Source organism: Mus musculus, chromosome 11 (assembly GCF_000001635.26).
Source record: "Mus musculus strain C57BL/6J chromosome 11, GRCm38.p6 C57BL/6J".
NCBI classification, from domain to species: domain Eukaryota; kingdom Metazoa; phylum Chordata; class Mammalia; order Rodentia; family Muridae; genus Mus; species Mus musculus.
In genome coordinates this window covers 109,009,326-109,035,761 of record NC_000077.6, presented here as the reverse complement: position 1 = coordinate 109,035,761, position 26,436 = coordinate 109,009,326, and the positions used below count along the sequence as shown (strand labels likewise).

Here is a 26,436-nt window from a genome sequence, read left to right as displayed (position 1 = left end):
AGGAAAACACACACACACACAGAGAGGATAGACTTGACTCCTTTCTCATCATCTGGTTGAATCCCATCTCATCTCAACATCTGGTTCCAGCCACAATCATCGGTCCCCAGTTCCCCATCTTCTGTAAGTCCTTTCTTACTTACCAAGGCCTTTGATTACCTCCTCTGATAATGGTCCCTATAAATGCAAAGTCACAAGCAGAGACAGAGAGGATGGCAAACGTTCAGAGTAGGATGCCAGTTGGCAGACCACTTGCCTAGTATGCATAAAGCCCTGGGTTCAATCCCAGCGCCTCACAAATCAGGTGTGATAGTGCGTGTCTACAATCCCAGCATATGGAAGGTAAGGGGAGGCAGGCAGATAAGACAATTCAAGGTCATTTTCAACTACATAACAAATTCAAGACTGGCTTAGGCTTGACAAGGGGCTCTGTCCTTTCAGGGGGAAGGAGGGAGAATGAGAAAGAAAGGGAGGGATAAGAGGGGAATAAAAGGAGGGAGGAAAGAATGAACGGAGGAAGGAGACAGATGGACAGACATATAGAGATTGACTGATAGATTCAAAATAGCATTCTTACTAAATATGGCCAGGCACATCTATAGTCCAAGTACTTGGCAGGGGCTAGATGGAGGCTGAGTCAGGAAGATAATAAATTTAAGGCTAGCCTGGGCTATATAGCAAGTCTTTGTTGCTTCCCACAAAACAAACAGACAAATGAAAGACAAACCAAAAACAGCATTTGTTCATGACGTGCATGGGAAGCTCGGCAGGAGAGTGGCTTTGAGTGTGAAATTCATTACAAGTGGGGAAAGAAAAGCTACTGCATTTAATCTCAAAAATATTAAGTCTGTCTCCTCAACTCCTAATGACATGTACTGTTACATCTCTTAGAACTATTATAACTGATACATCCTTTTGGGAAAATCATTTGCCCATATATAGTAACAGCTATAAAAGCAGTCATTTCCTCTCACCCAGTACGCCCACTCCTGGGAATCTATGCCAGGGAAATAACTCAAAGTAGAAAAAAAAACCCTTAGTTGTATATAGATGTTTATTACATCTTTATAATAACAAGAAATAACAAGAATCTAAAATCAAAAGAAATATTGTATTCTGCTGGGACAGTAAAGAAAATATCAGTGTGATTACTTCAGTGTTAGAGCGGGCAACTTAAACCTAGGTAGTAATTTGGGGGATCCAGAGGAAGTGATGCTGAATAAAGTATATGCCCCCACAATTATAAATACATAAAACATGTATTTATACAGATGAAAAATGGAAGGGGCTGTGGAGGAATATAAATACTGTGTATGATTGATTGGTGGGATTATGGGCATGCCCTCTTTGATGCTTTTAAGTTGGAAGGAAATGTTTCAAAGCCCCTTTGAATCTCTCTAATGAGGGGGCTGTTGGAGGTGAGTGGCGATTCCAGCCACAGGCCTGGGAGGAAGGGGTTTCTGCACTGCTCATGGCAACTGGCCAACTCCTCACACAAAAGCCGAGGCTGCCTTACATCTGGATGGATGGCAGAACCTTTCTTTGGAGGCTTGCCATCCCAGGCTGGTACCTCGTTCCCCAGAGCAGATGAATGTACTATTGGGCTCCTGGGCTCTGGACCCCTGAAAACAAAGCGATGGTCTCAGTTTTTAAACCTGGTTTAAGAATGTGACACTTGGTCTTTCTGCAAGGGGAGAAGGTACCTGTGGCCTACACGGCAAGCAGAAGCATGGTCAGGCCTGGAAGAATGACACAGATCAGGATCTCGGCAAGCGTGGGTGGCTGACTACAGCTAATCAAGGAAGCGTTCGAGGGCAGCATTATCTTTCTCTGGGCTCCAGAGACTCGACTGGTCACTGGTTGACAAGCCCTTTCTGTGTCCCACCCAGGTGCTTTTCAGTTGAGCCCCACTCACCCTTCTAACACACTATGGTCTCCCCTTCCCCACCAGCCCACCCTGTATGTATGATATGTGGATATGTGCATGTTCATGTGTGCAGGTGCGGATGTGTGTACAGGAAGCCAGAGATCAACCTTGGGCGTTGCCCGTCATGTGCCATCTTCCATGCTTGTGAGACTGTCTCTTGTTGGCCTAGGTTTTACCGATTCAGCTAGATTTCTTGGCCAGTGAACCCCAGAATCCTCTGCTGAGACCTCACCAGCAATGGAATCACAGATGGGTACCACTGAGCTCATTTAATTACGTGTGTGTGTGTGTGTGTGTGTGTGTGTGTGTGTGTGCATGTGCACACATGGGGAGGTCAAAGAACTTACAGACTTGGTTCTTTCCTTTTTCTGTATGAGTCCCAGAGCTTGAACTCAGGCCTTGGGGCTTGGCAGCAAGTGCCCACGAAGCCATCTTGCTGACCCCAAGCCTAGTTTTTGTACATGGGTTCTAGGAATCACACTCAGATTTTCATGAATGCCTGGCTAGCACTTTACCGACTGAGCGCCCCCCCCCTTCCTATTCATGTATCCTCCCCTGCAATCCCACCTTGACCTTACGTCTGTCCATGACACAAACCAAAGGCACAGGGACCCAGTGTTAGCCATGACTGACTCGTTCGGATGGGCACTTGCAGACAGCATTTTAGCTTCGTTGGCTTCATCCATTTTGTCCTCTCTGAGCCGTTCCAGGTCTGGCCATTTGCTGGAGGCCTGGGTGAGGCTGTCCACAGTGACATTCTGTGAGTAAACACCCCTTCATCACAGGCAGGATGCTTGCCGACAGTGGCTTTCATCTGGCTCCACACAGAAGGGATGGAGAATCAAGCCTTTGGCTGATCAAAACACAGCGGGCGGGAAGCCAGCAGGAGCCCATTGTCCTTGCTGCCATCTTGGACTTCACTCCCACGCAGCTGCCTTTGGGTTTTTAAACAGCATTTGTTCAGGGGACAGTGATTTAGCCAAGGCTGGCACCGGACTCAAAGGAGTTCGCAACTGGGTAACTCAGAATCACAATGATTGCTAGTAGCCTTTCCTCTCTTGGCAGGTGTCCTCTGTCCCAGAGACCATGGGCAAATCTGCTCAGGAAGAGAGGCCGGAATTCATTAGCAAGAAGATGTTATAAATGGAGTCTTCTTAAATGGGCTTATGACTTTCAGGCTCAAAGGTAGAGCAAATCAGGGCCAATCCAGGGTAAGAGTGAGGATGCCTCTTTGAGGATGTTGGGAACAAAAAATACTGTTTCTTCCTGTCACTTGTGTATCAGGGGTTCCTGCTGAGTTCTGTAGGGCACTTAGGAATAGGAGAGCACTTTTAAATATCCCACTTGAGGGATGGTAAGATGGCTCTGTGGGTAAAGTCACTTGCTGCCAACCCTGATTGATTACCCAAGTTTAATCACCAAAACCTACATGGTGGGAAGAGAGAAACAAGTTCCAAGAGTTTTCCTCTGACCTACACATACACGGTGTGTTGTTCATGCACACATATACACAGGCACAATTTGAATGATGTAAACAACTTTTTAAATATCCCGTTAGTTCTCTTCTAATGCAGTTGGGTGTTTCCCAGCTTGCTGCTGCTGCTGCTGCTGCTGCTGCTGCTTCTCCTGCTCCTGCTCCTGCCCCTGCCCCCGCCCCCGCCCCCGCCCCCCCGCTCCCGCTCCTGCTCCAGCTATCACCCTAAGTCAGCCCTGCTTAACCTGGCAAGCATGTTGCACCAGGGACTGAAATTGTCTTTGTCTGGGGATAACTGTGCTTTATAATGTGTTGAGCAATACTCTTGGTCCCTATTTACCTTAGGACAGTAGCAACCCTTTACCCATGACAATCAAAGATGTCTTCATCATGTGTGTCCAACTTATGGGTCTTATGAAGCTACATGCAGCCTTGCTCAGGTATGAAACTAAGCATAAAACATAGTCATAAATTTTGGTCTTATGATAGCTCTTTCAACTGATTCATGCAGTTCTTAGGAGTGACATTCTGTCGATGACAACATTGCACTGTGATGTCCCCAGGTTGGACACAGGCTAGGGAGATGATGACTCAGTCTAAGAAGAAATCAGCTTGCCAGCTCCAGGAGCAGAATTCTCTGCCCAGAACCCATGCTTCAAAAGCTGGATGTGTTGGCATGAATCTGTAACCCCCACTCTGGGGAGACGGAGACACATGTATTCCTTGAGTCTTTTACTGAGTTGTAGGCCAGTGGAAAACGCTGCTCAGAAGAAAGAAAAGAAGAACAGTGTGTGAGGAACAATATCCAAGGTTGACCTGCACATGGACAAGCACAGATGTGCTCTCTCTCTCTCTCTCTCTCTCTCTCTCTCACACACACACACACACACACACACACACACAGAGAGAGAGAGAGAGAGAGAGAGAGAGAGAGAGAGAGAGAGAGAGAAGGTTTGATGTGCCCACAAGTTAGATGTTATCAAATGTCTCTATAGACAACATTCTCCCCACCTCTGAGGCCTCTCTGATTTGAAGGGCAGAGGAGGCTAAGGAGGAGGAATGTTAATCCAAACTGACACAGCAGCGCCTCCTCACCAACAAGTTGCTATGCATGAGCTTTTGCTATGATTTCTGGGGGAACCCAACATAGGACATCCAAGTTTCTAAGTGGCTTCTCCTCTAGAGAGAAGTCACCAGAAAAGGAGGTGCCATTATGTGCTGGTCACATGGTGTGCCTTAGAGTTCTGTCAACTTGACACCATTGGAAGTCGTCAATTAAGAAAATGCCTCCATCAGACAGTCAGTGAGGCATCTTCCTGATCAGTGCTGATGTGAGAAGGGGTTCTAGCCCTGGGCAGGGGGTCTGAGGTCATACGAGAAAGCCGACTGAGCAGGCCATGGGAATCAAGACAGTAAGCAGACCTCCATGGCCTCTGCTTCAGGCCCTGCCTTGATTTTCTGCTCTCTCTCATTTCCCCTTATGATAAATTATGACTGGGACATGTAAGGGGAAATGAACCCTGTGCTGCCCACGTTTCTTTTGGTCATGGTCTTTATTACAGTGATAAAAAGCTAACTAGAACTCATGACATGCCCAGAATGTCCCTTCTTTTGGGGAGAAAAATTACCTTTTTTTTTTTTTTTTTTTTAATGTATGTGTTTTGCCTGTATGTATGTCTGGGCACCACATGGATGCAGTACTGGAAGGGGCCAGAAGAGGGCATGGGATCACCTGGGACTGATGTGAGTCACCTACCATTTGAAAATCTAACCAAAGTCCAGCAGCCCCATGTCTGTTCTCCTAAAACGTCTCTTGTATCAGTAACTATGCTGACAAACAGACAAAATATCGACAGTTTCTCTCTCTCTCTCTCTCTCTCTCTCTCTCTCTCTCTCTCTCTCTCTCTCTCTCTCTCTCTCTCTCTCTCCAGACTAACCTCCTGGCAAAGAGCCCCCTTAGAACTCAGTTGCACTTGCTCTCACTAACCTCGCAGCCTATCTGGGCCCCAGAAAAACTTCCAAGACATTGCAATGCAGTGGACAACACTGTCATGTGTTGACTCTGTGTATAGAGTCAGCGCAGGTCATTGTCTTATTTTTTGCCTTTCCAGCTACATCAGTTAGCTAGAATGAGGTTCATGAATGATAACAAGTGATAAAAACCTATGAAAGGATTCTGTCACTTTACTGTGATTTGCCCAGCTGACACCGACCAGCGCTGACCAGAACGCTATGTAGTAACAATGACCGGAAACAATTGGACAATCCGTCTGTTTGCAGAGGCAGGATGTGTGTGTTTCAGCCAATACAGGATGTCAGCCAGGCACTGAACATAGCTCTAAGTCAGAAGAGCAACCCGAAAGGGAGGATCTTTAGTCAGGCATGGATCACCTTGCACCTTACTGGGCCCCAGGAAGTAATGCCCTCTCAGGTCTCAGGTCTCTTCAGACACCTCATCTCAGCTTTGATAGTATCTTGTAATTCTTTCATTCTCCGGGAATATCCCTTCCCCTCCTCTTCTTCCCCCTCCTCCTCCTCCTTCCTCCTCCTCCCCCCTTCCTCCTGCTCCTCTTCCTCCTGCTCCTCTTCCTCCTGCTCCTCCTTCTCTTCCTCTTCCCTGTTGCCCATGCCACCTAAGAAAAACCTCAGAATCTCCAGGCTCCTGTCCCTGCTCCTGTTTTGGTAAAAGACAACGGTAGGGAAATCTCTTTGCTCTTCGTTTCTTTTGATCTGTAAGCTACCAATGCTATTTCACAATAAATGAAGAAGAAAATCACCCTTCCTGCTTGTCCCCACTTGCCTCCAGACATCCAAAAGTTGAAGCTTAGGAGCCAGGGAGAAAGCTTAGCCAGATCTGAGTTCAATCTGAGCTCAAAGCCAACACAAAACAGATCTGCGCACTGGGCTTTGGTAGCACACTTGCAATCCGCATGCTGTGCAGGAGAAGACAGTACATCCTGGGGGCTGTCTAGTCTAATTCGTGAACTCTGGGCTGACGGGAGTTGAAGAAATAAGGCAGATGACACCTGAGGTTGTCCTCTGACCTACACGCACCACGTGCATACCTCTACATATGTATGCCCACATACACATGTACATACACACACTCACACAGAACTCAATGTTAACAAAATGGATGCTGTTTCCAGTGTCAAAGAGAGCAAATGCCCTAAGGCCATGGGGCCAGGGTCTTCTGCTTTCTCCTTCTTTCCCCACATTCTCAATGCCTCCCTATTCTTGCACATTTCTTTTGTGAGTAGAGCCACTTCCCCACCACCTGACAGCAGCCTGCTGGCCACAGCTGGTTGGTTTAGGAGTATCCCTCCTCTGAACACTCTGAATTCCTCTGTCAGAAACTACGAACTGTAAGTATCCACTTCCTGGTACAACAACACACATCCTGTTTGTTTGGCGACTACATTTACACTCTGTCTGCCTGTGACCTCTATATCATCTATCTACAGATCCATCTATCATATATAATATATATATATATATATATATCCATTATCCGTTTGCCATCTAATCACCTATTGCCTATGATCTATCATCCACCTATCTATCTATCTATCTATCTATCTATCTATCTATCTATTATCTAATCTATCTACCTATCCACCCATCTACCTACCTACCTATCTACCTACTATTATCTATCTATCTATCTATCTATCTATCTATCTATCTATCTATCTATCTCTCTATCTATCCATCTATCTATCTATCTATCTCCCTATCTATCTGTCTGTCTGTCTATCTATCTATCTATCTATCTACCTATCTATCTATCTATCTATCTATCTCCCTATCTATCTATCTCCCTATCTATCTATCTATCTATCTACCTACCTATCTATCTATCTATCTATCTCCCTATCTATCTATCTATCTATCTATCTATCTATCTGTCTGTCTGTCTATCTATCTACCTATCATCTATCTACCAATCATCTGTCTATCTATCTATCTATCTATCTATCTATCTATCTACCTACTTATCATCTATCTACCTACTTATCATCTATCTATCTATCTATCTATCTATCTATCTATCTAATCTATCTATCTACCTATCCACCCATCTACCTACCTACCTATCTACATACTATTATCTATCTATCTATCTATCTCCCTATCATCTATCATCTATCTATCTATCTATCTATCTATCTATCTATCTATCTATCTATCTATCTACCTATCATCTATCTACCTATCATCTGTCTATCTATCTATCTATCTATCTATCTATCTATCTATCTACTTATCATCTATCTACCTATCATCTATCTATCTATCTATCTATCTATCTATCTATCTATCTATCTACCTATCTATCTACCAAGCAGCTTATATGAATTAATTTAATCTGCATAGCACTTCTGAGACGGAGCTAGGGCTGCCCCCTCCCTCCACCCAAGTCATACAAATGGGAACATAAGTGAAGAGAGAAGTTACAGCCAAGGACACAGAGCTGGCAAGAGACAGAGCTATAACAGACAGTGTTACTTTGAGGAGATAAAAATCAGCAGATGAAAAGGTGGAATCAGGCTCTTGTCACCTTCAAGTCACCCTTGTGTGAGCCACTTAGCTTTGCTGGGTGCCGGTTTCTTGACTAGAAAAAGGATAAGGTTAGTTGAGATCAATGAGATCAATAGCTACCAACGTGTGGGCCAGCTGCTGCTGGCACGAGAATTGCTGTGAGTAATAAATGAATACCGGTATTTTCATCATTGCGGACTTATTTGCATGTATATTAGGACATATATCCTTTATACATACATACATACAGGCATACATTCATACATATCCCTGATAATAATGGATAGTAGAGCTTAGCACCAAGCCAAACTGGGTCATAGCATCATAGTTTAAAACCAAGTTCTGGATGCACAGGACCATGCAGCAACAAAGACGGACAACTTGCTGACTGTATCATGCCCATGCTTCCCAACTCAAGGTGATTCAGGAGGAGTTGACTCCATCCCTTCATATCAAGGTGACTTTGTGCCAGACCTGGCCGGCCACCATGACTGTCCTAAATCAAGAGATGGCATGTAGTGCAAGTGGACCAGGAAGATCTCCCAAGGAGTTTTGCTGGGATGATGGGTAAAGTTGAGCACTGTCAGAAGCCATAGCAACTTTGGCAAGGGAAAGGAGAGATGGTGCTCCCCACACCAGAGATGAGGACAGTGTGTCTCTACTACGTATCAGGAGGAGGGAAGATAAGTAGATCCTGGTACTGAGCTCTCTGAGCCTGCATTTCTTCATCTGTGAAGTGGAAATAATAATGGCCCCACGAACAGGATCAGGAGGGTCCAAGTGGCCTATGGAAGTGTCCTATCTAACCAGACACCCAGATGAAGATAACCATTGCTGTACAAGTGTTCCTGGCATCTGTGGGTCCCCCAAGAACACCATAATCCACAGATATTTAAGTTTCTTATGTAAAATAATATAGTTACATAAAACCTACGTATACTTCCTGTATATTTTTAGTGACCCCTGTATTATGTATAATACCTAGCCCAATATAAGTGATACATGCATAGTTATTATTATATTGTTTGCAGGAGTCATGATAAGCAAAAACTTTAAAGGTACATTTCCAGTAGAGATGCAATGCCTTCTTTCTCTCATTTCTAAAATTAATTTTTCTCATCTGTACTAGCTCCTTGAGAATTTTATATGTTTTGATCATATCCACCCCTCATCTCCCTCCTCCTTAATCCACTTCCCCCTTTCCCTACCCACTCAACTTTGTATACCCTCTATTTTCTTCAACTCATCAAATACAGTTTGTGATGCCCACATATTCTTGAATGTGTGTAGTCATTACTGGAGAGTGATCTATACACCAAAATAACTCTCTCTCTCTCTCTCTCTCTCTCTCTCTCTCTCTCTCTCTCTCTCTCTCTCTCTCTCTCTCTCTCTCTTGCCAATAGCTCAACAGCTAGGTAGGAGTGGGACTTCATGTCTACCTTTCCTCTCTATGCTATAATTCTCTCTGGCCTGACCTTGTATGGGTCTTGTACATGCTGTTTCAGTTGCTATGTGACAGGAATCGCAAACAACTTTCTGATCAGATCTAAGGTCTGCTAAGTATACACGTAGTGACTTTTCTGGGCCAAGAACCTGTGACTGGACAAGTGATGGGCTCTAGAGGAGGAGCCTACTACTATTACTCTGCAGAGTGGCCATGGTATTAAATCGATTCTTAGTGACTATGATCCTCATAGATTAGTGACCCATGAGAGAAGCTGCTTTTTGCAGTTGATGGAGATTAACGCAGAGACCCACAGGTGATCCAGGTGGAGAGAATAAAAGGCCGTGGAATACTCATCCCAAAATGGGATGGATATATATATAATTTTGAAATTGTTTTCCATACATGGTTAGTTGAATCACCAGATGTGGAATCCATGGCTTTGCCTTGTGCTTCATTGCGCTGACGCTTTCTATGAACTGGTGGGTTTTAGTCCCATGGACCCTTATGGAAACCCTTTCTTTTAAAAGACAATGTTTACCCAATCCCCAAGAAACTGGTATTCAAGGAGGTTGGGTGATTGTCTATACATGAATGGCTGATGTAGAACAGAACTTTGGAAACTGGAGAGATTGCTCAATGGGTAAATGCTTGCTGCACTCCTTATGATTTCTATTGCTGTGCTAAAAACACTATGACCAAAACAAACAAACAAACAATCCACAACAACAGCACCATGGGGAGGAAAGGGTTTATTTCGGTTTATAGACTCACATCACAGTTTATCATTGAGGGAAGACAGGGAAGAAACTCAAATAGGGCAGAAACCTGGAAGCAAGGACTGAAGCAGAGACCGTGGAGCAGTGGTCCTCAACCTTCCTAATGCTGTGACCCTTTAATACAGTTCCCATGTTGTAAAGATCCCTAACCATAAAATTATTTTTGTTGCTATTCCATAGCTATAATTTTGCTGCCGTTATGAACTGTAATGGAAATACCTACTATGCAGGATATCTGATATGTGATCCCCGTGAAAGGGTGGTTCAAAGTCCCCTCCCCCTCCCCCACCCACTCACACCCACCCCCACCAAGATTGACAACCCACATGTTGAAAAACACTGTCTTAGAGGATGCATTTACCAGCTTGCTCTTCATGGCTTAAATAGCCTGCTTCCTTTCTTTCTTTCTTTCTTTCTTTCTTTCTTTCTTTCTTTCTTTCTTTCTTTCTTTTTTCTTTAAATTAGGTATTTTCTTCATTTACATTTCAAATGCTATCCCAAAAGTCCCCCATACCCTCCCCCAACCCGACTCCTCTACCCACCCACTCCCACTTCTTGGCCCTGGAATTCCCCTGTACTGAGGCATATAAAGTTTGCAAGACCAAGGGGCCTCTCTTTCCACTGATGGCCGGCTAGGCCATCTTCTGATTCATATGCAACTAGAGACACAAGCTCTGGGGGTACTGGTTAGTTCATATCTTTGTTCCACCTATAGGGTTACAGACCTCTTTAGCTCCTTGGGTACTTTCTCTAGCTCCTCCATTGGGGACCCTGTGATCCATCCAATAGCTGACTGTGAGCATCCACTTCTGTGTTTGCCAGGCCCCGGCATAGTCTCACAAGAGACAGCTATATCAGTTTCCTTTCAGCAAAATCTTGCTGGTGTATGCAATGGTGTCAGCATTCTGAGGCTGATTTTGGGATGGATCCCCGGATATGGCAGTCTCTAGATGGTCCATCCTTTTGTCTCAGCTCCAAACTTTGTCTCTGTAACTCCTTCCATGGGTGTTTTGTTCCCAATTCTAAGAAGGAGAAAAGTGTCCACACTTTGGTCTTCGTTCTTCTTCAGTTTCATGTGCTTTACAAATTGTATCTTGGGTATTCTAAGTTTCTGGGCTAGTATACACTTATCAATGAGTACATATCATATGAGTTCTTTTGTGTTTGGGTTACCTCACTAAGGATGATGTCCTCCAGGTCCATCCATTTGCCTAGGAATTTCATAAATTCATTCTTTTTAATAGCTGAGTAGTACTCCATTGTGTAAATGTACCACATGTTCTGTATCCATTCCTCTGTTGAGGGGCATCTGGGTTCTTTCCAGCTTCTGGCTATTATAAATAAGGCTGCTATGAACATAGTGGAGCATGTGTCCTTCTTACCAGTTGGAACATCTTCTGGATATATACCCAGGAGAGGTATTGCGGGATCCTCTGGTAGTACTACATCTAATTTTCTGAGGAACTGCTAATGATTTCCAGAGTGGTTGTACAAGCTTGCAATCCCACCAACAATGGAGGAGTGTTCCTCTTTCTCCACATCCTCGACAGCATCTGCTGTCACCTGAATTTTTGATCTTAGCCTTTCTGACTGGTATGAGGTGGAAACTCAGGGTTGTTTTGATTTGCATTTTCCTGATGATTAAGGATGCTGAACATTTTTTCAGGTGCTTCTCAGCCATTCGGTATTCCTCAGGTGAGAATTCTTTGTTTAGCTCTGAGCCCCATTTTTTAATGGTGTTATTTGATTTTCTGGAGTCCACCTTCTTGAGTTCTTTATATATATTGGATATTAGTCTCCTATCTGATTTAGGATAGGTAAAGATCCTTTCCCAATCTGTTGGTGGCCTTTTTGTCTTATTGACAGTGTCTTTTGCCTTACAGAAGCTTTGCAGTTTCATGAGGTCCCATTTGTCAATTCTCGATCTTACAGCACAAGCCATTGCTGTTCTATTCAGGAATTTTTTTCCCTGTGCCCATATCTTCGAGGCTTTTCCCCACTTTCTCTTCTATAAGTTTCACTGTCTCTGGTTTTATGTGGAGTTCCTTGATCCACTTAGATTTGCCCTTAGTACAAGGAGATAGGAATGGATCAATTCACATATTTCTACAAGATAACCGCCAGTTGTGCCAGCACCATTTGTTGAAAATGCTGTCCTTTTTCCACTGGATGGTTTTAGCTCCCTTGTCAAAGATCAAGTGACCATAGGTGTGTGGGTTCATTTCTGGGTCTTCAATTCTATTCCATTGGTCTACTTGTCTGTCGCTATTCCAGTACCATGCTGTTTTTATCACAATTGCTCTGTAGTAAAGCTTTAGGTCAGGCATGGTGATTCCACCAGAGGTTCTTTTGTCATTGAGAAGAGTTTTTGCTATCCTAGGTTTTTTGTTATTCCAGATGAATTTGCAAATTGCTCCTTCTAATTCGTTGAAGAATTGAGTTGGAATTTTTATGGGGATTGCATTGAATCTGTAGATTGCTTTTGACAAGATAGCCATTTTTACTATATTGATCCTGCCAATCCATGAGCATGGGAGATCTTTCCATCTTCTGAGATCTTCTTTGATTTCTTTCTTCAGAGGCTTGAAGTTCTTATCATACAGATCTTTCACTTTCTTAGAGTCACGCCAAGGTATTTTATATTATTTGTGACTATTGTGAAGGGTGTTGTTTCCCTAATTTCTTTCTCAGCCTGTTTATTCTTTGTGTAGAGAAAGGCCAGTGACTTGTTTGAGTTAATTTTATATCCAGCTACTTCACCGAAGCTGTTTATCAGGTTTAGGAGTTTTCTGGTGGAATTTTTAGGGTCACTTATATATACTATCATATCATCTGCAAAAAGTGATATTTTGACTTCTTCCTTTCCAATTTGTATCCCCTTGATCTCCTTTTGTTGTCGAATTGCTCTGGCTAGGACTTCAAGTACAATGTTCAATAGGTAGGGAGAAAGTGGGCAGCCTTGTCTGATTTTAGTGGGATTGCTTCCAGCTTCTCACCATTTACTTTGATGTTGGCTACTGGTTTGCTGTAGATTGCTTTTATCATGTTTAGGTATGGGCCTTGAATTCCTGATCTTTCCAGACTTTTGTCATGAATGGATGTTGGATTTTGTCAAGTGCTTTCTCTGAGTCTAACGAGATGATCATGTGGTTTTTGTCTTTGAGTTTGTTTACATAATGGATTACGTTGATGGATTTCCATATATTAAACCATCCCTGAATCCCTGGAATGAAACCTACTTGGTCAGGATGGATGATTGTTTTGATGTGTTCTTGGATTCGGTTAGCAAGAATTTTATTGAGTATTTTTGCATCGATATTCATAAGGGAAATTGGTCTGAAGTTCTCTATCTTTGCTGGGTCTTTTTGTGGTTTAGGTATCAGAATAATTGTCAGCCTGCTTTCTTATAACACTGAGATCTACCATCCCAGAGGCAGTACCACTCACAGTGGGCTGGACCCTCCCGTACCAATCAACTAAGAAAAGGCACCACAGGCTTGCCCATAAGGCAATCTAGTTTCCAGTTGAGGTTCCCTCTTACAGAATGACTCTAACTGTGTTGAGTTGACATGGGACTAGCCAGCACACTCTATGAGCATGGGGACTTGAGTTTGGATCCCCAGAACCCATGAAAAAAAACTAGGCACTGGGAGGGACAAGCAAATTCAGGGGGGTTGGGAGCTTACTGAACAGCCAGTCTAACTGAAATGGTAGACTCTAGATTCAGTGAGTGTGATCCAGAATGTAAGATAGAGAGATGGCTCAAAGATTAGGAGCACTTCCAAATAACCCAGGTTCAAGTCCGAGTACTCAGGTCAGGTAGCTCACAACCACCTGAAACTCCACTGCTGTAATGGTTTAAATATGCTCGGCCCAGAGAGAGGCACTATTAGAAGGTGTGGCCCTTGGAGTGTGTGTTGGAGTAGGTGTGTCACTGTGGGTGTGGGCTTTAAGACCTTCATCCCATGTGCCTAGAAGTCAGTATTCTGCTAGCAGCCTTCAGATGAAGATGTAGAACTCTCAGCTCCTCCTGCACCATGTCTGCCTGGATGCTGCCATGGTCCCAAGTTGATAATGGACTGAATCTCTAAGCCTGTAAGCTAGCCTCAATTAAATGTTGTCCTTATAAGAGTTGCCTTGGTCATGGTGTCTATTCACAGCAGTAAAGCCCTAACTAAGACAGCCACTTCACATATATCATAGCACATGCATACATGCATGCACAAATAAGTAGATAAATAAATAAATAGAATATCTAAATAATATATTTTTTTAAAAATATGGTTAACAGAGCTAGAAGGAGATGCCAGACATTGACCTCTAGCCTGCATAGCACATATACTTCAATCGATTAAGTCAACTGCAACATAAGAAGAGCAGTGCTGTCATTTAAGCTATATCTAGAGGACCTGACCCATGTCTGGGTGCCCTGAAGGGATCTCTGAGACCTGGACATGTCATTCCGAGGAGTCAGTTGTCACAGCATGTGAAGCCTCCCAGGCAGTGGCACACAAGCAAGGTGAAGCACCAAAGCCAGTTTCTCCAAGAGCTCCCATTGTGTCCTGCCCACCTTGGAAAGTTCCTTGGAAAATCCCGAGGCTCAGGGTTGGAGTAAAATCAGCTTCATGGAACAAGATAGAAAACAATCAGCCCGGTCCTGATGCATCAAGAGGAGCTAATGTTAACACATGACCACAGATCCCAGATGTTGTTATGGTTGGATTACAGGAACTTGGAAAGTTCAGGCATGAAATGCCTGGATGATAACAATAGAAAACAGATCAAAAGCCCAAAGAAAGAAATCAAGAGAAATGAAAAACAGAAGGAATCGCTGGGGAAGATGAAAGAGGAAGGTTACAATTTGACACCAACGCGGAGCCAGCGGTGGAGGGTTGGCTGGTGGTTGACCCACATCCAGATGAGGATTTTCTTTTTTTTTTTTTTTTTCAGCATTTCTTAAGGTATGGGGTTACAGTCCTTGAGTGTGTTTGTACATTTCTGGGACCTCAAGGTTAGAAGACTTTCCCAAGGGTCTCCCAGGCCTGTCTCTCCCTTTCAATAGTCTTGGAGGTAGGGGCTGAGTTCATAGTGGTCTTTTGACTCTCGGTTTCTCTATAAATACCAGGCAAGTCAGCAGTGAGATAAGTGCTTCTATTGCCCCGGCTACAGCCCTGCAGACAGAGCCATCTCCATCACTCAGTTTAGATCATACCGAGCTCAATTCAAAGCCAGCAAGATGGCTCAACTTGTGAGGTGCCGGTCAGCAATCTGGTTGCCTCAGTTTGACCCCCAGTACTGGTGAAATGGAAGACTGATCCCTGAAAGTTGTCTTCTGATGTATACCCACTCACCGTGACACACAAGCTCTCCTGTACACACATGCACACACATGTACACAAACACACACACACACACACACACACATTTTAAAATGGAGAAGAGACTGAGGGAAAGGAGGTCCAGTGACCAGCCCAAATTGAAATCCATCTCATGGGAGACCTCCAAGGCCTGATACTATTACTGATGCTATGGTGTGTTTACAGACAGGAGCCTGGCATGGCTGCCCTCTGAGAGGGCCAATAAGCAGATGAAAACATCAGGTGCAGATACTTTTACCCAACTAATGGACTGAAGTTGGGGAACCCTGTGGTTGAATTAGGGAAAGGCTTGAAGAAGCTGAGGAGGAGGGCAACTCCATAGGAAGACCAGCAGTCTCAACTAACCTGGAACCCCAAGACCTCTCAGACACTGAGACACTCAGCATTATACACCAGCTGATATGAATCCCTCGACACATATACAGCAGAGGACTGCCTAGTCTGGCCTCAGTGAGAGAAAGTGCACCTAACCCTTGAGAGACTTGAGGACCCAGGGAGTAGGGAGGTCTGGCGGGGAGGGCATTCTCTTGGAGACAGGAGATGAGGAACAAGATGAGGAACAGTTGGAGGGCAGACCGGGAGGAGGATAATGACTGGACTGCTAAAAATAAAAGATTAAAGAATAATAATTTTTTTTAAAGTTAAAAAGAAGCTGGGCATAGTGGGACATGCCTTTAATCCCAGCACTTGGGAGGCAGAGGCAGGCAGATTTCTGAGTTCGAGGCTAGCCTGGTCTACAGAGTGAGTTCCAGGACAGCCAGGACAACACAGAAAAACCCTGTCTCGAAAAACCAAAAAACAAAGTTGAGAAGAGAAGAACCTGATTTACAATGACAGGCAAGAGAGTGTACCTATCGACACCAATAGCTGAGAAGCCAAGGTGCATCTAACCTCACGGATGACGCCCTCCAAGAGCAATAAAGATGTCTCTGGGACCCCATCTCTCTGTCTGACACCACACTTACTTTTCTCTCCAGCTGACTTTGTGGCCAATTTCCCCATGTTTGACTCTAACAGAAAGACATGTCTGTCTCCACAAAGTTTCAGTTATGAGGCTCCTCAAGATTTATTGGCCCATGGGGATCTGAAGAGACGGCTCGGCAGTTAAGAGCACCTGACTCTTTTACAGAGGATCTGAGTACAGTTCCCAATATCCATGACAAGTGGCTTATAACGGCCTGTAAATCCAGCAGGATCTGATACCCTCTTCTGGTCTCTGCAGACACTTCATATGCACACACACACACACACACACACACACACACACACACAATCTTAAATATCCATGGGCCATTGACCTTCGTAGGGTCATCTGCCCATCCTAGAATGCAGAATAACGGGATGCTCAGATTGGCAGTCTGAGTTACATGCCTATACCAGAGTGAATCATAAAAACAGATCTGTCTCCAAATTAGGAGCTAAGAGTAGAAGACAGGTGTTCCTCCAAAGAAGAAGCAGAAAGGCACCTTTGGAATGGATGCTGGAAATCAAAAGGCCCAACCCAGCTCTCCATCCTATCTGAGTCTTCTTTACTCTTCCCTCCATCCCAGCTTAGTGTCATAGACCAGACTTCCCTTTGCCACACCATCACAGACACAGTATATATCAAAAGGGTAGGTAATTTTTATCTGTTAGGTGTAAAGTAAAGCCCAGGGGCTGAGGAAATGGCAGAGCTTGATGGCCGGATCTGCCATCAAGGCAGACCTCCAGAATTCGTGTGGTGAAAGGAGAGAACCATCGCCCACAAACTGACCTTTGACCTCTATACACCCACCATAGTATCCACACGGAGTCCCTCCCAAAAACACACAAGTAATTTTTAAAAATAGCTGGGCATGGTGGGGCATGTCATTAATCCCAGCACACAGAAAGCAGATATGGGTGGATCTCTAGGGGATTGTGGCCAGGTTGGGCTACACAGTAAGTTCGGGTTAGCCAGGGCTATAGAGTGAGACCTTGTCTCAAAAAAGAAAAAAAGAAAGAGAGAGAGAGAGGAAGAAAGAAAGAAAGAAAGAAAGAGAGAAAGGCAAAATAAAATAAAGCACTAATCATTTTATATTTATTTCCTAAAATGTAATTAACTTAAAATTGTTTTAATCCTTTATTTACAAAAGATGTTTTAAATAAGTGGCCCATGCCAGCTGGATAGGGGGCACCCACTGGCATCTCTGTTTGAACATTTGGTGTCTCAGGAAAGGAGGGATATAAGGGTTTACAAGACCTGGTTGCTATCCCTGAGAAATACACACTTCATTAAGATTTAGGAGAAACTTACCCTTAAGGGAAAAATATCTCATGAGATCCATTAGTTCTTACTTCTCTCGGAAAGAAACCTGCCACCACGCCATTTTGCAAAATTTTGACCAGAGGCTTTACCGTTTTGCGTTTCCTTCTGTATTTGAGGCTCTGAGGGGCTGCTTCTGTTTTTAATTGGCATTTTATGCATGCAGAAACAAAGGTCTAAGAGGTTGACTGACTTGCATGGGGTCACATGTAGTTATTGTTGTACCCAAACTTGGAACCTGGCTCCTGCCCTTACTCCAAGCCACATGAGCCTACCAGAAGTTTAAAACTTTGCCACTTAGGCTTGGGGAACACTGGCGATGTTTCCCCCAAGGAACCAAAAGGATCCAAAAAGGTACAAGGGGATAGCAAAAGGCAGCAGAGTCAGACATCGGGGAGGAGGCGGGGGGCAGACTGTGTCTTCCAGACATGTCAAGGCTGTTGCAGTCATGAACACGGAGTCTATATGACTACCTACACAAAACCAAGCCAGTCAAATTTCTAACATGGATGGGTGGGGGCTCAGAGCTGAGAGCTATTGGTAGCCGATGGTTCCTGGGAAAAAAGAGCTTGTTTTCTTCAAGTGTGTGGCTTCTTCATGGGCCTAGGGAAAAACCTACTACCGTTAGTCTGCCAAAAGAATGTAGCAATACAATTACAGTAGTTATAGATCAGTGCCTCACTCAGTCTTTACCAGGCCAGTTTCCTCTGGCTTTAGATGGTAATTCACACGAAGACCGACAACTGGAAAACATGCAGAGAATGAGGGCCTTTGGGGCACTCAGCCCTAAATGGAATACCTTCATCAAACCCTTCTCCTCGAGGCACAGGCATCTCTCCTGGTGAAGAGGAGGTGGGAAGATTGTAAGACCCAGAGGTGGAGGGTGAGTCCAAGGAAACAACATCCTCCAGACACACCATGGGTGATACACATATAAACTCACAGGGGTTTTGACAACGTGTACATAATCTGCATACGCTCAAGGCAGACACAATCCAGCACAGAGAAGAGGATACAAAACCCCACCCCTAACCAAGAAGCTCTTTTCAATGTGCAGTGACTACCTCCCAGGAGAAGGGAAAGATTGGTTCTCTCCAATAGTGTGGTCCTAGGTTTATCAACCACACTCCAGGGCAGGCCCCATGCTCAAGAATAGTTGGGCAACACACAAAACAGACTCCATTCTTGGTATTTTTTTTTAATTTCTGGTTTGTTTTGATTTGTGTCTGTGTGTGTGAGAGAGAAGGAGACAGACAGAGACAGAGACAGAGAGATTGAGAGTTAAGTAAGTAGAAAGGTAGGGGATTTGAAAGAAGTTATGGGATCAGAAATAATATGATCAACATATATTATATGAAAAGAATTTTAAAGCCAATGAATATAAAAATATATCATATACATATATAGAATTATCAAATAGATATGTAACATTGAATTTTCTGTCTAGGGGCTGGAGAGATGGCCTCAGATACTGAGATGATTTGACATTCTTGCAGAGGACCAACGTTTGGTTCCCAGCACCTGCAGAGTGGTCACAACAGCAGTCCATAACTACAATTGTAAACAATCTGATGCCTTCTTCTGACTTCCTCAAAGCACTAGGAACACGTCGTGCACATATATATACAAGCAAGAAAACACACACACAAACAATAAAAGTGAATCTGGAAAAACAAAAAACAAAATAAAACAAAAACTTTGTTTCACTTCTGTTGGGTACAGAGAAGGCCAAAATCCCACAAAGAGATTGTCTCAAAATGGGATAACTTGAAGCCATTCGAGGTTGGGGCTATCCCACATTCTGTATGACTGAAGGCAGTGTTTACAATTGCAAACCTTCCTACCATTGAATTTATTCAATCAATAGTTTATGTTTGTTTGCTGGCCTGTTTCCCAGATGCCAGGGCTTCCCTCCACTTGCCAATCTCAGAACCTGACAGAGAAGACACAGTTCCTGCCTCCAGAGCTACACATTCAGGGGATGCTCAAGGGAGCAGGTCCCCGTGTGAAGCTCAGGAGTGGCTTCCAGGAAGGGGTGGATCCAGCTGGGTATGGAAAGAGTTCTCTTGAAGTCAGGGAGGAGAGCTTTAGCAAGTAAACCTTGGGAGTCCAGGAGAGCTTAAATGGGATCAGAGAGGGTCATTATATCTCACCCTGCGGTGCGATTGGCCTCAGAAGTAGATAAGGGCTTCAATATTCATGTCCACAGGTTGTACCACAGTCAAGGCCTGCAGCTGAGCCATCTGAAGGCAGCCGCAGTCCTAGGATGCTCTTCAAGGCCCCCCGTGAAGCTACGGTGACCAGAGAGAGTGAGGGTGGACATGAAAAGAAAAAATGCTCAGGTTTGAAGGCGACTTGGGTGACATCAAAAAAGAGCACCTGGGAGGCCCACAGCGGAGGACAGAGTCGGAGGTGACATCTGGGGCTGGTGACCCTGTCCAGGGAAGGGGGGATGGGGATGGGAAGAAGAGGATGTTGAGATGTTTTGAGCTTGGTTGAGATTCAGGGGACACAGGAATACAACAGAAGTTGTCAGCAGCCTGAAACTTTCAAGAGAACCAGTCTCTAGGAGCAGCCCAGGTTAGAAAGTGAGCCAGGATCATCCCATAAAAGCATCCCATGAAAGAGAACTCAGGCAGCCAATGGAGCTGTGAAATTGAAAGCATCTCTTGGGGAGCAGTTCATAGAACAAGAAACAGATCACCTGCACAGTCCTAGAACCAGCCGTGAGAGGTTGGGAGGGGGAGGTAGGGGGTGTAAAGAAAGCAGGAGAGGGGATGTCTGAGGAGCCGAGGAAGAAAAGCTTCTTAGGGGAGACAAATTATCAGAGCCTTCGGGGAAATCTGGAGAGAGAGGGGCTGAGCAGAATTGAATGGATTTCACAACACAGATGTCCTCAGTACGGTTGGCAAGCGTGTCAGTGAGGTAGTGGGACCGGCAGCCAGTGGACGATGACTGGACATGAACGGGAGGTGATGACATGGCCTCAGTGGCCAGAGATGACTCTTTTATGAAGTTTGGCAAGAAAAGGATGAGGAGAGAGAGAGAGAGAGAGAGAGAGAGAGAGAGAGAGAGAGAGAGAGAGAGAGAGATTAGAATGGAGGAATGAGGAGTGAGTTGGGGCTTATCTCAGACGGTTGTTATTTTTAAAGAGTAAAACAGCTTGGACTTGTTTGTGTGACACTTGAGGCTCCTGAGCCATGGGCAGGACTGGTTCTGAGGGCTATAGAGGACTCTGAGAAAGGAAAGGTAGAGGAGGGAGGGAGTCAAGCATTAGATAAGTGTGTCAATGTGAAGCAAGAGGTCAAGAGAGGTCAGGCAACTTAGAGTTCCTCAAAGAATTAAAAGACCTGAGTGTCATCTGCCTGAAGTGAGGGCATGAGCCTGGGTCTACCAAACAATGCTTAAGAGCCTGTCAATCAAGTTCTTTTTTTTTATATACTCCATATTTTATTCCTTTCCTCCCTCTACCCTCTGACTGTTCCACATCCCACACCTCCTCCTCACCTCCCTGTTTCCACATGAATGTGCCCCCCACCCCCCACCCCACCTGACCTCTAAACTCCCTGGGGCCTCCAGTCTCCTTGAGGGTTAAGTGCATCATCTCTGAATGAACACAGACATGGAAGTCCTCTACTGTAGGTGTGTTGGGGGCCTCATATCAGCTGGTGTATGCTGTCTGTTTGGTGGTCCAGTGTCTGAGAGATCTCAGGGATCCAGATTAATTGAGACTGCTGGTCCTCCTACAGGATCGCCCTCCTCCTCAGCATCTTTCAGCCTTTCTCTAATTCAACAACAGGGGACAGCTGCTAATATCCACTTATCAGTGAGTACATACCATGCATGCCCTTTTGGGTCTGAGTTACCTCACTCGGGATGATATTTTCTAGTTCCATAAAAACACTGAGTCTAACAGAAGAGAAAGTGGAAAAGAGCCTTGAACTCATTGGCACAGGGGGAAATTTCCTAAACAGAACTCCAATGGCTCATGCTCTAAGATCAAGAATTGATAAACCAGACCTCATGAAGCTGGAAAGCTTCTATAAGGCAAAGGACATCATCAATAAGACAAATCGGCAACCTACAGATTGGGAAAAAATCTTCACTAACCCCACATCTGATAGAGGGCTAATATCCAAAATATATAAAGAACTCAAGAAGCTAAACACCAAAAAAAACCCAACAACCCTATCAAAAAATGGGGTATAGAATTAAACCAAGATTTCATAATTGAGGAGTCTCAAATGGCTGAGAAGTACCTAAAGAAATGTTCAAAGTCCTTAGTGATCAGAGAAATGCAAATCAAAGCAACCCTGAGATTCCACCTTACACAGAATCCTCAGGTGACAACACATGTTGGAGAGGTTGTGGAGAAAGAGGAACACTTCTCCATTGCTGGTGGGATTGCAAGCTGGTATAACCACTCTGGAAATCAATTTGGAGGTTCCTCAGAAAATTAGAAATAGATCTACCTGAAGACCTAGCAATACCACTCTTGCAAATACACACAAAAGATGACCCACCAGGCCACAGGGGCACAGGTTCCACTATGTTCATAGCAGCCTTGTGTGTGATAGCCAGAAGCTGGAAACAACCCAGATGTCCCACAACAGAAGAATGGATACAGAAAATGTGGTTCATTTACACAATGGAATACTACTCAGCTATTAAGAACAAGGACATGCAGTGTTTTGCAGGCAAATGGATGGAACTAGAAAATCAAGTTCTTTTTAAAAAGATATAACAAATATTTCTCAATTGCGGTTCTGTGTTGGACTATACGCATAGCTATCCTTGGCCATTTGTGATCTCCAAGGCTGAGAGCCAGACATGGCTGGGAGGTTCTGAGTAATAGGGAACTTGCAAGGTTGCTGAACATGCTAGGAACCCTGAGTTACGAGTCTCAGGGGCTCCAAGGGGCTTTTAGCAGCCAAGTTGTGTGGGCTTCAAATCTGGTCTAGAATTCACCCTGAAGTCAAGAGGAACTGTGCTGAAATACCTTGTTCAGGAAGAAAGAATGAGCTAAGCCAATGGAGATAATAAAATAAGAACAAAGTAATCTTAAACCTACTCTAGGGAACAAATTTTTAAACATTTTTACAGGACCTGTCTACAGTCCCCCTGTGATGACATTATATAAAAGGACTCTGATCCAGTCTCCGGGGTGGATCTGCAGAATTTCTCTGTAACAACATTTGATAGCCTGGATTGAGTCACAAAAAGTCCTTGGAAGTAAAATATCTTCCCAAATTGATCCAAATTCAATAATTCCAACTAAGCAAAGGGAGTGAGACTTTGACTGTCACAGCCAATGGAATTTTTCATTAAGAAAATCAATGCTCAGTTTGGAGAGCTTGCTCTGTGGAGACGGTTTCCTGCTTTCAGTTCCTAGCACCCAACTTAAGTGGCTCACAACAGCTTGCGACTCCTGCTGCAGGACATCCACAGCCCTTTTCTGGCCTCCCCAGACACCCACACATGTACACAAACATACAGTCAAAAATGAAATAAATCTTTTGGTGAAAGGAAGCCAACACAAAGAACTTAAATAGCGGCATAGTGGGAAAGCCAAGCACGCTCTGTGGGCAGGCAGCATGGAGCTCTGGGTCTGAACCTTCCACTTGGGGCCACAGTCAGCGTTGTTGTCCGCACCCCTGACCCCCAGTACAGGGTCAGGCAAGGGAAAGCTGAAGCCCAGCAAAGACCGACCATGTCAGCCCATAAGAGAACATCTTCAGTGAATCAGATAAGATTGCCTTCCTAGAGGGAGAACCTCGTGAAGGTGATGGTCCTCATGCAGGCATCCGACGAGTGATAGTAGCAAATAATCATTCGAGAACTTTGAAGGCCGAAGTGGAGAAGGGTTCCATGTGAACAGCAGTTAAACATGGGTCAGTCAGTCCTGAGAGATGGGTGAGTGCCGTTCCGAAGGGATGGGCGATGGCCTCCGTTGCCCTCGGCCGATTGAAGGGGAGTCGGGTTCAGATCCCCAAATCCAGAGTGGCGGAGATGGGCGCCGCGAGGCGTCCAGTGCGGTAACGCGACCGATCCCGGAGAAGCCCCGGGGAGAGTTCTCTTTTCTTTGTGAAGGGCAGGGCGCCCTGGAATGGGTTCGCCCTGAGAGAGGGGCACGTGCCTTGGAAAGCGTCATGGTTCCGGCGGCATCCGGTGAGCTCTCGCTGGCCCTTGAAAATCCGGGGGAGAGCTTGTAAATCTCCGGGCCGTACCCATATCCGCAGCAGGTCTCCAAGGTGAACAGCCTCTGGCATGTTGGAACAATGTAGGTAAAACAGGACCTGGCATGGATTGAGGGTTCTCCCCACTGAGGTTGCATAAAAGGCTGTGCATAAGTGATCCAGGCCTAGGAGCTACTGACCATTCCCATCCTCCTCCTGTTGGAGATGAAGAAGCAGAGGCAATGAAGGGGCGTGGCCTGTCCGAGGATACTCAGACAGCATAGGGCAAAGCCGGGACATGTACCCACTGTGCTTTACTGAGTCTCAGTTTCTAAGAAGTCTCCACTGCCATTTAAGTCATCAGCCTCCAGCTAGAGCTGAGCTCACATGAGAGCATAGCATAACTATATGCGTATAGCTAACGTAACAATGGAGTGGGAGAGATTTGGCAGCAGAAGCCTTGAGTGAACATAGTGCCTGCATTGTTCCATGTGCCATGTACCATGTCAGATAGCTGCAAGGACATAGAGTGGGTGAAATGATGTGCCCAGAACTCTGGGGCACCTGTCGGCTGTGGAGGAAACATGGTGAAGGTTCTTGGCTACTAAGCTTGCTGTCACTGTCACCAGCATCTTCCTTCTACTACAAGTAGCCAGTTCCTAATGGACCCTCAATTCTTATCTAGGCAATGGGATGCCTGGGATGGAGTCTGGGAAGGGCAGAGATTCTCTGAGTGAAAGATTTGGGGGTGCATACTGTAGTTTAAAGACATCATGGTCGCAGATGCTCTGTTGTGAGTCAAAAGGCTGCAGTGAGGCATCAGAGGAGAGACGCTGATGGGGTGACACTGAAGGGTCCTGTGGTCTCCGCTCTTGATCTCTCCCATATGTGGGCAGGATCTATACATTGCTTTTGGTCAGTAGAGTAATACTTCATCTCATTAGCGGATACTTAATATTGTGTAAGGATCGTTCTTGCTCTGAGTCTATTGCCTTCACCCCTAGTCATGATGAAAAGTCCTTTAGTATTTAAGGACAGCCTAACCCCACAAAGGATTGCCATAAAATCATACCATTAATTTTTAAAAAATATTCATGAATCCTGAAATGGTTTGGGAGACTGGATTTACCAAATTTGAATACGAATTCATCCTGATTTGTGTGCTTGATTGTTGTTTATGCCCTTTTTTGGGGGGATGGGGGTGGGACAGGGTCTCTCTGTAGAGCTCTGACTAGCCCAGATTTCACTCTATAGACCAGGCTGTCCTTGAAACAGCAGTGATCTTCCTGTTTCTACCTCCTGTGCTGGAATTACAGGCATATGTCACCATGTTGACTTCCCAGTTTTAAAATGGGAGGTCTCACACCTGAAGAATGTTCTTACTCTAGAAAAACTGGAGCAACTGATCCTCGGGTAGAAACCCAACCAGTTCATGTCGAATCTCCTAGATCTGCTACTTGCTGACTTGCAGGTGTCCTTAAGAAGACAACACACTGCCGGGCAGTGGTGGCTCACGCCTTTAATCCCAGCACTTGGAAGGCAGAGGCAGGCGGATTTCTGAGTTCGAGGCCAGCCTGGTCTACAGAGTGAGTTCCAGGATAGCCAGGGCTATACAGAGAAACCTTGTCTCGAAAAAAACAATATATATATATATATATATATATATATATATATATATATATATATCCTCACTTGTCTCTGTTGCAGGCATATAAGCCCTTTCTATACATATCAAGGGTTGAGATTAGGATCTGAACCCAAACTTGCTTAAAATAGTTAACAAGAAAGGTTATTGATATTTTATTTTCCCAAATAATATGGCATGAATAGCTAGATTTTGTATGGCATTATATCAGAATAGACACCTAGAAGATTATTGAGCAATTATGAAGTAACTTTGCCTGGGCCAGGACAGAGTTGATAATGGAAAAGCAACTCTTTAATAATTACATTGAGATGTTAGGGGTGTAGATCAGCTGATAGAGTTACTTGTCTCGCAGGCATAAAGCCCTGAGTTCAGTTCCCAGCACCACATAAAACTGGGCATGGCTGTGCATGCCTACAAACCCAGCACTTGGGAGGAAGAGATAAGATCAGAAGTTTGAGGTCATATGGAGTTCAAGGCCAGTCTGAACTACAGGAATGACCTCCTCCAGATCTGTGTGTGTGTGTGTGTGTGTGTGTTTATGTTGTATTGAGATATTAATAGTAAACCCTGGGCATATGGTCCCAGGCCACAAAACAATGCAAAAGCAAAGATGGTTTCATAAGCATGTATGTCCAGGGTATGTACACTTGTGCAGGCTCACACACGTGCACACCCTTGGAGATCAGCAGATATGGACTATCTTTCTCTATCACTCTCTACCTTACTCCTCTGAAACAGGTCTTTCACCAAATCTGGAGCCAGGCTAGTGGCCAGCCAGTCCCAG

At 44.7% G+C, this 26,436-nt stretch overlaps 1 long non-coding RNA gene across 1 annotated transcript in view; it reads right to left on the bottom strand.

Annotated features, from left to right (window-relative positions):
- Positions 1–978: 978 nt before the first annotated feature.
- Gm36876 overlaps positions 979–26,436 on the bottom strand; it is a 54,045-nt gene continuing 28,587 nt past the window's right edge. Inside the window, exon 4 of the long non-coding RNA XR_389100.4 lies at positions 979–3,023. This is a non-coding gene — a long non-coding RNA (predicted gene, 36876). The remainder of the gene's footprint in view (positions 3,024–26,436) is intronic.